Source organism: Cupressus sempervirens, chromosome 1, assembly GCF_028749045.1.
Source record: "Cupressus sempervirens isolate cs-2001-9-10 chromosome 1, ASM2874904v1, whole genome shotgun sequence".
Classification (NCBI taxonomy): domain Eukaryota; kingdom Viridiplantae; phylum Streptophyta; class Pinopsida; order Cupressales; family Cupressaceae; genus Cupressus; species Cupressus sempervirens.
In genome coordinates this window covers 291,351,700-291,363,906 of record NC_143118.1, presented here as the reverse complement: position 1 = coordinate 291,363,906, position 12,207 = coordinate 291,351,700, and positions in this window count along the sequence as shown.

Genomic DNA, 12,207 nt, shown 5'->3' with positions numbered 1-12,207 from the left:
CTTGGTGCTGGTTAGGATATGTTGGACTGGAGTTGGTCTCTGAAAATTTTGAGTTTGTTAGAGCTTGGAAAAAGGGTACTTGAATCAGCATTTTATTCCATAGGTCCTTTGATGATTTTTAAAGTTATTGGTAAAAATCAGTTTTAGGAGACCTAATAGGCTACTAGGTCTAAAATTGCAAGTTGAGTTGTGGGTTGTTGGGAGTAAAATTAGTGGTTGATTTTCCTTATTTGTGTTGAGACTAAGTCTTCACAAGCCCTTGCTGGTGGTGGAAAAGCCTAGAATAGAAAAATCCTCATTTTGCCTATTTTGACTAATCAGTGTGTGTGTGTGATCTCTATGCATGCATGCCTATCTAACACGATCCAACTCTTCACCATGGTGTAGAGCACCTAAATGGTGTAGGGAACCAAGAAAAAGTTGCATAGAAATAGGTTAAATTATGTAATCTTGAAGAGCCAAGACCACATGTAAGGTCAAATGAATCCTTGGTGCCATTATAAGCCAGGATGTCATTTGAACCAAAGATCTTTTTTTGGGTCAATCTAGGTTGTTTTAGGTGGGAATAAGGAATTTTTAGTTCCATAGGAAGTTTTAGGCATGGAAGTAGTCATTTGGCATGATTTAGAAGCATAGGTGGGCAATTGGGAAAAAAATTGTCAAAAGAGCAAAAAATTGCAAAAATGCAAGAAAAGTTGCTAAACAACAATTTTTGCAAAATAAGTTGTCAAACTATAAGGGAGTTGTATGGTCCTCCCAAAAATTTAAAAATTGTTTGTGCCCATTGGAGGAAATATATTTAAGGTTTCCACAAGAGGAGAAACCCATTGTACGGGTGGGTGAATAGCAAACATTGAATAAAACTCAAAATTTCAGCCTTTTTCTCTATTCTTTCAATTTTGTATGGCCTATATATATTGGTAGGAATAAAAGTTTAATATGGTTGGATAGAGGATTGAGTTACTGTTCCATTTCATTTTTTTTGAAGTCTTTATCTTATCTACAACAAAAGTTACATCAGTTTTTGTAGAGGTTGGTCAAATTTACCCTAAATCTGAGGGTTTCTTCAAGATGGCCTCCTAACTTGCAATTCCATTATGGGATTTCAATACCACTTTGGGAAATGAAAGTTAAGAGAGGGAAATTCAAGATGGTGGAGATTTAGAACTATAGGTGTAGGTTACCTATTTTTACCAGCAAGCCCTAGAATGAACATTGTTATATGTCTAGTCTAGATTTGAAGAAGAAAGAAGGTTCAAGCTTCCAAACTAATTGATTTGACCTAGGTGAAGGGTGTAGGAGGATTAATTGGATATAAAGAAGAGTTCAAAGGGGTGGAGTCAGTTCTATGAACCAATTTACTCATACTTCCTTTGTAACCCAACCTAATCTAGCCAATTAGGTATGTGACTCAATGTGGGTATTAGTTGGTGTTGGAACAGAGTTAGAGTTTTATATTTTGGAATCTCTAAGAGGTGGTTAAGGGTGTCTAAAGGGGTGAAAAGATAGTGTGACCCTTTGCAAAGTTTTAGAGTTTGACCAAGAAAGCTAGGATTAGCCCTATTGGAAATGCTGGTAACAATTATGCAAATTAGTTGTTGGGGGTTTGAGAACTTTAAAGTTGGGTGTTTTTGAGAAATTAGGTCCATAGAAACCTTTTCTATCATGAAATTTTAGTTCTAGACCCATCTAGGGAGAGCTTTCCTTTTTAGGTCTATTCGAGAAGGGGAGTCCCTAAGAAGTTGTGAATGATCTAAGTCAGTTGAGAACCCTAGGTTTGAGCGTTGGGCATGTAGAGTGGAGTCCACTTGTAGGGTAGAGTATACCTTTGTTAGAAGCCCTTTGGATCAGTCTACAACCTTTAAGGAAAGTTAAGGTGTTGTTTAGAAATTAGAAGTGCATTTGGTGCTTTTGGTTGCAAGCTCTGCATCACTAACCCTCTTTCTTTTCATGATGTAATAAGGATCTCCCTATGACCCATCTACCTTGTAATGGACATAAGACCCCATGGTACAACTGCAAGCCTTGGGCATCAATTGGTCCAATAAGTGGATTTTTGGTTATTTTTATGTTTTCTAGGTATGTCTAGGTGTTTATAAAATTAATAAGGTTCCTACGAGTGAGTAAAGTCCATTTGCAAACATTCTTGCAATAAAACTTGTCATAAGGGCAAAATTGCTAGAAAGTTGCTTAGCAACTTTTGCATTTTTGTTGACAACTTTTTGAAATGTAACTTCCAATGGTTCAAAACTATCAAAGGGTGGTTAAACCTATTGGAAATGGCCTATTTAGTCTCATAGCACTCAAGGATGGTGAGGGTGTGAAGATTCAATTGTATTTTGCTCCCAAAATCAATAAAATTTGCTGATTTCCTATGCAATTTACTGGTTTTTTTTTCTATACAATATGGAATATAAGGTTTGCAAGATGATCTTTGAACTCTAAGAAGTTGAGGCTATCTTTTTAGAATTGGTGTTGGTTTGGAGTTTTCTACATCTAACTTGCAAATGTTATCAAATTTTTTAGGGTGTTGGTCTGTGAAACCCTTAATTTCAAGGTTTGGTCATAAAAATGACCCTAACTTGAGTTCCTATTGGTGGATATCCTTCTTCCCTAGTATGGAGAAAGTTAGGGATGTACTCTATCATATTTTCATAGCTTGGGAGTAGGAAGTTGTGTTGGTGATTTTTGGGGACGAGCCCTAGGTCAAATATTCCCATGTATTTGACCTTTGTTTTGGAGAAATTTGAGTGGACATAGTGATGGAAAAGTTTTGAGAACCTCATTTTTGAAAAAAGTGCCCTTGTTTTAGCCTGAAGAAAAACCTAGAAGTGGAAACTAGTTTCCATGCACCCATTTTTGACCACTTTCCTTGAAAACCAAGCCTAAAGTAGCTAATTAGGTCTGTGTACTTAGTTTTTGTTAGGATATGCTAGAGTGGATTTGGTCCTTGCAACTTTGGAGTTAGTAAGAACTAGGAAAAGGGTACTTAAATCTATAATTAATTCCTCAAGTCCTTTGGTGATATTTAGAGTTATTTGTCAAAATCAACATTAGGAGACCTAATAGACTTCTAGGCCTAATCTTGCAAATTAATTAATCAAACTTGCATTTCCAAAATTAGTAAGATACTATACATGTTAAATAGATATTGTGTATGTCAATAAGATGTCATTCTATGAGAATCAAAGTGCTACATTCATAGAATGACATTCATAGTGTAGAATCTACATAAAACAGTCTTAAAATAAAATTTTCCAAAGATCGAATAGTACCAAAATGATTAACAGTGACTGTAGTAGGGTTTTTAGAACATGAAAAATTCAAAGAGATTAAATATGAATGATCAAAACATTTTCCAAGGCAATCCAATCAATAAGAACTTTGAATCATACCAAAAAACCCTTTAACTTTGCAAGAAATCAGATTTTTTTATTCAATTTGTTGTAGTAGTTTGTACCGTGGATTCTCTACTTGTAAAATGAATTTGTGAAACATTTAATAAACTCCTATCAACTACCCCAACCAATCCAAATTGGTTGGATGGTTTAATTTGGCTTAAAACAATAAAGAAACTAATTCCCTCCTAAATGTCCATGACCATTATAATTTGAAAATTCAAATTTATAACTTTGTAACTTTTGAATTTTTCAAATTGCTAAGTGATGAAACTTTACCAAATCATTTAAATGGACTTATTAACCTATTAAAAAGACTATTTTATCCTAAGGACCCTAGGACGTAAATTATCCTTATTTAAGATATTTCTACCGATTTCCCTAGATACTAAATGCCCTATAGGTCTTAAGGACTCAAGGTTTATAGAAACACCAATGAGTCTAAAGCCTTTAAAAATGGGTTGATATCAACTTGAATCTTGTCCTAACATTCTAAAACATTATAACCTCCATCATGAGCCACTTAGGAAGTTAGTGTTGTGAAGGATCACCAAAATGTCTTGTGAAATGCCTTGTATTGTCTTTGTAGAAACTATTTTTAAAGTTGATAGGTATGTTAAGGAATCTAAGAAATTTCCAATACCTATGCATGTTCTTCATATATTTTTGAAGTGAAGCCCGATTCCCAAAGTCTACTAATCAGTGCATGCACGTGATTTCCATGCATTCTGCATTTTCAAGATAAATAAGTCAAATGCATACTCAAGTTTAGTTTAAAACCAAAAATGGTATTTTGGAGTTTACATACCAAAGGTTTGTCATTTGAACTCCTTGCACTTGTATCTAATGATATCCCTATTTGGTCCTAATCTGTTATAGTTTTCACTTCCTTAGCTCCCTTAGATTTTCTTGCACTTCCATTTGTAGGTGTGTTCATAGATGCAACTTGATTGCTCTTTTTGCTTTGTCCTCCTTTAGTTACAAAAAAATATTACAATCACATTAAATGTTGGAACAAAATCAAGAAATACATTAAAAGTTGTTAACATAGGAACCATTTTATGGAAGAGTAAATTGATTGTTTGTATACTTTTAATTCTTGTCAAATCCATCAATAAACATTTTATATCCTAAAATATCAAAAGTTCCATTTTTTTTCAGTAGACCTAAATAGTCTTTTGGTTCTCTCAACTTATACATCGGCTAAACAACATTATCCTTAGAGAGAACTATATCCGTAACTGCCCCATTATCATCAGATCAAGACTTGCTTTCCTTCTTACTTTTTGATGATTGTGATCCTTTGCAATCCTAGGCATAAGACAATTAACACACAATGGTACTTGAAAAAAAAGCACCAATAAACATTGAGGATGTGAATTGATAATACCTGGTGCTTCGACTTTATTAGCCCTCTTCTTTGGTGACCTGCAAATGAAGGATTAGCATAGTTTATGTAGAGAGTGAATGATATATATTTTTCAATTATAAGTAGGATGGCACCTTAAGTGATGTAGAGGTTAGTGGTCAACCAATGATTTGATATAGAAACAACTAACTATCCCTTTGCTTTGAAACAATGCCCTTATATCTTCCTCAAGTATAACTAAAACAATGACCCAACCCACTCAATCTTTTATCAGAGGATAATCATTCAAAAGGCTTAACCCATTGAACTCCACACCTTTGGATCTACAAGAATAACTCCACTTACAAACTTCTTCGAGATAGCAAGTTATCCAAGTTGCCAAAAACACCTACAAACTCCATATGACTCAAAATAACTCCAAATTTGCAAAGGCCTTAAACAAGGGTTAAATAAAACTTTTATGAGTTATATAATGTGTATTCAATTGGATTTAACCATCCAATTGGATAGACCCAACTCCCAATGCCTAATTCTTCCAAGGTATCTTAAGAGACCTAATTCACAAATTAGTAGCCCTTTAGTAGGACAAAATTCTAAATAACTTCAACTTTATCCAAAGCACTTGACAAGATAATTACATTTTTGGACACCTTTTTCAAAGTACTAAAACATATCAAAATCTTTCATATGGTCATTTTTGGTGCAGGGCACTCAAGGTCATCATGGGGCATTCCACAAGGATCTTGCACTACACCACCTTCCTAAAGGATTCATGAGAAAGACAGTAAGGTTTTAAGATGTTAGGAATAATTTCATGATGTTATAAACCCATTTGTAAAGCCTTGAGGCTCATTTGGTAATTCTATAAACCATGAGTCCCCAAGGGTCGTAGGGAATTAAGTAATTAGGTAATAGGTGGAAACACCTTAGATGATGTTAATAAGGGTCCTAGAATAGTTTAGAGGTCCTAGGTAGTCAATTTCAATAAAAATTGCAAATGCAATAAAAGGTTTCTATGCAACTTTGAAAAGTTGCTAAGAAATTTTTGCTTAAAAGTTGCTTATTGCTAATGAAGGAGGTTGAAGCAATAATAACTATTCCTTAGGTATTTTATCAGTCAAACATGCTTATAAATGTATGATCCAACATTCCCAGCAGAATAGGTTGGTTGATGTAAGGATGTTTACTGATTTCAATAAAATTTACTAGTGTTTTGGGTCAAAACTACTACATTTTCATTTTCCCCTGTGCTATACAGATTGGGAAGGGTGGTTCAATGGTTTGAGGAGTATCTTGGTTGAGTTCCCTATCAAATTCACTTGGTTTGGACTAGATTGGTGATCTCTATCAAAAGTTACAACATTTTCTTTCAAAATTGCCCAAAAACCCTAGGTTCAACATGATTTTCTGCAAATGGACATATAGATCATGACTGTATGGTTCAAATGGCACAAAACCCAATTAAAATGGAAGCCCCAAGAGTTTACTTTCATATCAAAAAAGTAGGAGCTGAAAAACCAAAGGGAGTTAGTTTTTCTTGCAAGCCCTAGGCCAAATATTTGTATGTATTTGGTTTAAAATTGAAGGAATTTGATTGTTGGAGTTGTATGTGAAGGAAAGTAACCAAATAAAAGGTGGATTGGAAATTTCCTAATTATCCTTGGAGTTTTGAAGACCTAGCTCTTGTCTATGCACTCATTTCGTTATTCTTCCTTTGAAAACCAAGCCTAGAGGGGCCCATTTAGGTCTGTGTACTTAGATAGATTAGTGGAGTTCTCGAATAGATTGGAATTTCATCTTTTGGGATATTGTTGGGGTTGTCAAACACTTCTTGTTTCCACCCTTAGAATAGGTATTGGATGTGTGGTTATGTCAAATGCAACAATTTCTCACCTTTAGCCCTTATAGCCCTATTTGTGAATAGGTGAGAGGAACTTGAATGAAAGTTGGAAAAGTGTGTTTAGGGATTGGATTGATGTTCTTGAGGTTGATATAGGTGTGTTGTAGTTATTAAATGGTGTTTGAAACACTTTGGAGTCATATTTTCATACTTGGTGATTTGAGAGCATTGTCCTTAGACTAAGCCTTCCGTTGTTGCACTCTGCATCAATTTTGGACGTACACCCCTATTTCTGATTGATGCCTTTTTTTAAGCATGAAAATGGCTAATTTAACAAAGCAACTCCTAGTATAATAGACTCCTAGACCTTGTAACTTTCAAAAGTCATCATTCATGGCATAAAACCCCCAATTTCATAAGCAATCTGTCCTAGAACTACTAAAACCCCAGGATCCCAAATTACATTCTTTCAAACCCTCAAATTTAGGGTATCACCAATATCACCCTTCCCCAAACTTCTAGATTAAATTGGTTGATAATACACCTTTTAATTGGTCATATAAGATGCTCCAAATCACAAAATACTCCTTTCACATGGCTAGAGCTCCCGCTGTTGTACCTAACCACCATTTCCATGTTGATGTCTTCACTATTTTAGACTGTGATCACATTCCCATCCATTTCTTTGCATATAAAATGTTAGATTTATATAATACAAGGTTAATCATTTCCATTTCATGGTCTTAGGGCCCTTGATCCCATGAATTGGATCCTCTACATTAAAGAGATCGGTATAACTATTAGGTGAAAGTATTGAAAACTGTGACTATTATGTGGATGTGCAAAATAGTGACTTTAATTAAGTTTTAAAACATTCAAAAGGAATTGGAAATTGCTGCTAGGTCTTACTCAATCCATTTTAAATGCTTCTCAACTTGGAAGATTTGAGAAGACCCCCCCCCAAGAAGTAATTAAAATGATGAAAAATTAGATTTAAATATTTGAATTTTAATCAAAAAAGTAATGATAGTCATTTATTTTTTAATATTTGAATTTTATAAATAAAAAAATGGATTTAATTTGATATTCGACCCTTATTCTAATACCTTGATAATGAGCTACCAAATATTGAAACTACACTCAAATCCAATATTTGTAAGGATAAGGAAGTATTAGTCTTGTAGCCAAGAAAATGAGCTCAATAAACACTTTTGAGATGGTCATCTCATGATGATCATGGATAAATCATTTCTAGGGTTCTCTTGGTTGTTTTAGAATATACTAACTATATTTCATATTGATCAACTCTAGAAAGAAACTGATTTGAAAAGAATTATTTTCTACAATAGTGCATCAATAATTTAAGAAGGGACACATGAGAGTGTCTTATTTTCAAATTTGAACTCAAAACACACAAGGCAATAAAAATTGTAAGAAGGAACATAACCAAATAAATGTAATATCCTTGTTTTTTCTTTGTAGGGCATCTAAAAGATTGATATCCTACTTGGTTACAAGTAAAGCACTTACCACTGAACACACTAGGCCCTCCTCTGCCATTAGATCTTCTACCCCTAAATGTCCCTCTATTAGAAAGCTCGCTTTTAGCATTTGAACCACTAGATTCCTCCTGATTTTTATTAAAAGATAAAAGCATGTTAGTCATATTATTGGTAACAATGTTCCAAACGCAAAGAATTATTTGTTTGAGCTTCTAGCAATGATCAAGCAGCTTATTGAATGGCTTGATGAGTCTTGGAAACTTCTCCCATTCTATCCTTGCTTTTGCTAGTTTGAAGTTTTTGGTTACATGCACACAATCATGACTTAAAATCACAAAAAATTCATATTCTAACAATTTTCATGTTCTTTCATTACATTTTGATCTAAACAACAAATTCTAAACTTTCACTTATTCAAATGACTAATTTGAAAATGGGTCCTATTAATGAATCTAATATAAATTCAAATAATGTATCTAGATTCTAAACAAATCTAAACATAAAATTTATTATTTAAGCTTACCTCATCACTTACACATCATAACAATATGATCCACCTTGTCATGTGGATAGTCTTGGGGGAGAGGTTGCAAAATTGTATTTGGACCGAATTGATCACTCTTTCTCTCTCTTCCTCTCTCCCTATTCAATCTAATGAGCCAACTAGATCTACTCTACATTTTAATATCTCAAGTATTGGCCTGTGGTCTGACTCGTGAACTTTACAAAGAATCTTATTATGTGGTTTTCCACCATATTTTATCAAGTGAACATTTGATGTGACAACAAGGTTTGAATAATGAAGAATCTTTCTCTCTATTTGCCAATCCTTGAATAATTGCAAGTTAGGGTTCTTCATAGAATATCATCTAAGCCATATGCTGGTTACAACCATTGCACCAACATGGTACTCTAAACCTTCACCATCTATAACCGAGTGATCCAATTTTTTTTGGCTTGGACACAACAACACAAATAATAATCCATCCATTCTTCATTGTCTTTAGGTGCAATAATAGCAAAAATATGGCCTAAGTGACAAATGTACAAAATGTAGTCATTAATTTAAAAATACTTAGGTAAAAGTTATAAAGTTACATATTGAAATTAAAAAGATATATAAATATATATATTACCAAGTTGCACTAGATTAGAAAAGTAGTCAAAGTCAATAGACAAATCCATCTCTATCATTTCTAGTGTTTGTGGGGGATGATAGGTGTCAATTGGGTCCAAAACTTGTATATCCCATTTGTCCACCCATTTAGTCGACTCACACTTATCCCAATTTTCCTCTGCACATGATGGACAATGGCATGCCATTTTTCATGTGTGGATAATTCATGAACCAACATCAAAGCTTCTAAAAGAGTGCAACTCATTCGATCCTATTAGTGTGCAACAATCTTCATATGGTGCAATGTTAGTATTATCTATCAACCAAAAATATCTACAAACTATAGACTCACCTTGCTTACCTAGACCCATTTTAGCGATACACCACTAGATGATGGATTTTTTATCTATCAATAGTGCTGCATCTTTTTACTTTAGTTCTTCACGAGCTAAGACTCTTTTGATGCATGTGCCTGCACCATCATGCTCTCCCTTTCCATGACCAACCTCTATGAAATTCCACATATATTGAATTCTACACAACTTGTGCATCTTGCTCAACCAACATAACATCCATGCATTCTTGAATTGAGATGCGTAATTGTCTGACCAAATAATTTTTTGACAATATGTTATGCCCCTGTTAGCCAAATCTCCATAAAATAGTTGAAAACAACGTTATACAAATTCTATATAATGTGATCTATCATCGCTGCTATAAAAATGGTACTCTCTCAAAATCTTCTTGTCATCCTCTATCCTTGTAGGTAAATGCATGAATGTTATGTGAAAAAATATGGAAACCTATTGAGAAGTATAATACTTTTCTTGCACCTCATTTTGTGGTTGTAGTGTGTAGTTCTCTGCAAAGTCTACAACTGAAACAATGGTATCCAATGTAAATGTATCCTTGCACAACTTGAATTGCAAATCTGGCCATTGAGCTCTATGTGTATGCCTTGCATACTCGTAAATAATATTTTCATGAAAAATCTTTATGAACTCATACACTAGAATCTTTTCAATGACTAAACTGAATCTTTTACCCTATTTCCCATCTTTTAGAGCATATGTCATTGTCTTAAATTTTCCATAATCTATTATTTCATTTCCAATTTCATGTGTACTATCCATATGTTCACAAGTTGATAAAAGTTGCAAAGAACCCTAAAATAAGCATGTACTATCCAAACATGATGTCTTGTAAAATTGTTGGTTGTCCCCTATTTCACATAAAATGTAGGATATGAATTCCCTTGAAGATCTTGGTGGCTCATTCATGTCACAATCCTGCAAAACAAACTCAGAATGCAAAAACACACATCTATGCCTAAAAACATCAAAATGGTTAGAAAATTCAAGATGTATCCTACAACAACAAGTTGTGCATGTGTGATTTATCTTCACATAAAAAGGTTTACCCATCTCAAAAATCTTTGACTTATTCAAATTTGAGGATACATACCAATAAATTTTGTAAAAAATTATGTCTGAGTTGAGTCCAAAAAATGTTTTGCATGTGGGTCATGATTTTGGCTACCAATCCTCGTTCTTACAACATCTCTTCGATCAGGGGAAACACGTGTGTTATTTTTCAAGAAATATTTGATCAATGGTTTCAAAGCTTCACTAATTTTTTTATCCTTTTGTGGTAGTCTACCGCTAAATTTCCATAACTCATTTTTTTTGGATCTTCCAATCTCTCACGCCTTAGCATGGCTCTCCTTAGAGTACCTCTACCAATTTTTAATGTTTTTCTTATCTTTCTCATGAGTCAAGTTTTCTTTAGTTGGCTACTTACTATTGTTGATGTAAGTACTCATCTTGTGATATTACTATCTTTGGTGTGTGATTTAAAACCCACTTTGTTATAAGCACTCATTAGAGTCTTTACAATGCTTTTTTCATTTGAATCATCCATCATTCTTAGCCGAAGAATCTTCATGATAGGCCTAAATTTCAAATTTCTCATTATTTCAACAAATAATTGGCATTGACCTGTAATATTTAATTCTTCAAAAAAATAATCTCCACATACAATTAAATTTTCTTTGACAAGTACACTTGCTAATCTTGTCAGGCATTGATTTCAAAATGTTAGTATCGATATCAATCAAATATTTTGGTCTTCTAAAAAAAATTCTAGAAGGTGTTATAATCTCTTCCATTCCCTCAACATTTTGAACATACACATAAGGTTGAGTGTATTGCGTACCTTGAACTAAAGATGATGTGCCTTGGCAATAAGATGCAAAAGATGGAATATCACCTACTTGATGTGTTGATGTTGTGTCTTCAACATGACATGATGGAGTGTGTACATCATCGGATCTACAAATCAGTGTCTCTTCAACATGAGAGGATGATATGACTCCAACATTGGAAGATGGTGTAGCTTCACAATTCAATTGTCTTCTTGAGTGTAATAGTCTCATTTGTTCTCTTTATCTTTTCAATTCTTCCTCTTCATTTCTTTGTATCAGTCGTTCTTGATCCTCTTCGAAATTCAATTCTTCATTATTGCTTTGCAATTTTTTTTGTTCATGTAATAGTTTCATTTTATCTCTTTTAATTGCCAAATCTCTCTCTCCCTATCTTCATTTGTTTAACTTTTTGGTTTCTTCCTTGGCATGATGATGATTTCTACATGTCAAATTATTCAAACATCTAAATTACTTACAATGTATAAATTACAAATCATTCAAATACATATAAGAATTACAATTATTTGAATGAATACATAATATATATCAAACAACTTGTCAAATTTCTAACCATTTCGAAATAACATTTCATTCAAACATACAAATTTCAATGAATTCACTATATATATTAAATAACATGTCAAATTATAATCAAATTTGTATCTATATATCAACAAAAAATATTTAAAAAGATTGTATTAACCTTTTCTATACAAAGAATATTCAAAAAGTCTTCAAATCATGTATCCAATGATTGAATTTGGTGTTTTCTATGTTG